Genomic DNA, 2,500 nt, shown 5'->3' with positions numbered 1-2,500 from the left:
TTTTATCGATTTAGCCGCTTTTATTTGTTAGTTCAAACTGTATCTTACATATGTCCATCCTCTACTGGGGAAACGTGTTGGAGCAGGTCAGAGATTTTTTCTATCTTTAAGGTACTTTAATAATAATAATAATAATAATATAATAATAATAATAATAATAATAATAATAATAATAATAATAATAATGATAAAAGTGAGTTCGTTGGAACTGAATTCACAGACAGCAACAGACGTGATGAGGTTTAGAAATGGCTCGTGCCTCGCTCCACTTCCACTGAAGGTTTTGTCATGAAAATTGAGTTCGAACACTCCAGTGAAGAGCTCTCTGGCAATTTCATGTTCGTTACGTCGCATTACGTCGAGAGTGACGTCGGATATTGGTTGCAGTTCTGGCAGTAGATAAATAAAGGTCGCTCTCTCTTTTTTATTCCTGCACGAATCAAAATGGAGCGGAAGCGTGGTTAAGATTTTCCATTTTTCGAGAGAGAAATCTTCTAATTTCTTAGGAGTTTTACAGGTGGAAGACAGAAATTAAGTCTAGATTGGTCATTTGATCATGGGCAGCAGATATGGAAAAAGAAGCAGAAAATGATTTCGTTATAAAAATAATAACTTTGCACAATATAGGTGTATATTGTGCATATTGCACAATATGAATATTGTGCAAAGTTGAGAGCTGTTAACCAGCTCAGTGGTCTGGTTAAACTAAGATATATTATTATCCTCATAACGAAATCATTTTCTGTCACGGTTTCCTTATTTGCTGACCACAACTAAATTACCAATCTAGGTTTAATTTCTGTCTTCCACCTGTAATAGTCCTAAGAAATTAGAAGTTTCCTTTCTCGAAAAATGGAAAATGTATCCTTGCTACTAGTAAGTAAACAGGCAATTCTGGTATGTCTAATCAACTGCATCCTGCTTTCGTATTTGAATTTTTTGAATATTTTTCTGCATTACCAGCATCTTTTGAGCAAATTCCCCAGATAATACATAAAGTCAGGCACTTTATTTCTGGCCTGAAATCGAATGGCGAAAGTGATTTGAAAACTTCTGATATCGAGTTGTTGAAGATAAGAAAATGTTTGCTCAGCCGTGTTCTGTGTTTCAGACTACGAGAGAAAGTCTTATCTTCATCTCCAAGAAGAGGAAGAACAAGGAGAAGCAAAAAGAGGAGCTGGGAAACTTGGACGTCCTCCTTAGACGTTTCACTTTAATCTTCCTGGTTTTCACATTTTTGCGAGGCTGTCAAAAGATTTTGTCCTTCTTTTAGGGGTTCAAGTCAAATTCAGGTTACGTTTGCCGGGTGAAAATTTAAATTTTACTCCTCTTTTTATTTCGGATGGGGTCGCTCCACTATGTTGTGTATTATTTGCGTCATGAATGGAGAATTTTCGAAAAATTGTTTTAGTGGATGTTAGAAAATCATTCCTTTTAGCATGTCTTATCTTTGAATGAATACATATGAGAAAATATGATTAATATAACTGATAAGACAGCAAGAAAACTATCCACTGGTTTTTATTTATCTGAGAATTATTGGTGAAATTAATAAATTTAATATTTGTTGTGTAAATACAAAAAGAAGGTTTTTGCATGAAGCGGCAGGGAAAATTTTACTCAGTTCAAGAAATGGGTTACAGTGCCTAGGAGAGAATAAGACATTAGCTGGATGTCTCATTACCATCAGGATTCACAAACAGTAATGTTGACTTAGTGTAACTTGTATAGAGGGATTGTGTCTTTAGAATAGGGGCCTAAAAAAATATTGTGAAATAAAATGCAAACTATTAATTATGTAAATTATAATGCGACTGAAAATCCGAGTAATTTTTCCCTCTCTATCGACAAATCCTTTGTGATTATATTTTAAAATGTTATTTATGCTAATTGCTGTGAGTTTTGGATTGAATAAAATAGTAATCTCGCTAATACACATGAATACCTATCAAAGGCCTACGTTAATTAAGCTAACTCGTTTTTCTGCTATGGAAAGTATCAGCCTTTTTAAATTCATTTCCAGACAAATTATTTCCCTAGTTGCGTTTTATCTGCGAAATTATTCAAAGCGTTAGACGTCAATACAGGACACGCAATTTTATTCATTAGTTTTGGCAAGAGAAGAGCACAGGAAGTAAGTATTAAGTTTTTATTTGGAACACTTATCATGAGCCTCATTTCCACTTGCCCGACATCTGCACAGAGAATTTGGTGCTTTCTCCCCTCCCTCTAACTCTCTTTTTTTTGTAGGGTTCTGTACTGCCTCTAGTTTTTTTTACTCAGATTAATCTAAGTAAACTGATTAATTTAGAAACATAATTTTTCTTTCTCAGTATCTGAATCTAGCAGTTTTCGACATGAATGATTTGTTGTAAACAGGATTGTAGTTTAGATAAATTCATCCAACTATGCACAAAAATAAATAATTTCTATCACTATTACTTGTTTAATGGTAATTGCTTTCTTTGAACCATAGAAATTAATAACTGTAATTTCATCA

Source organism: Macrobrachium rosenbergii, chromosome 27 (genome assembly GCF_040412425.1).
Source record: "Macrobrachium rosenbergii isolate ZJJX-2024 chromosome 27, ASM4041242v1, whole genome shotgun sequence".
NCBI lineage: Eukaryota > Metazoa > Arthropoda > Malacostraca > Decapoda > Palaemonidae > Macrobrachium > Macrobrachium rosenbergii.
Note: the sequence above shows the minus strand (reverse complement) of the source record.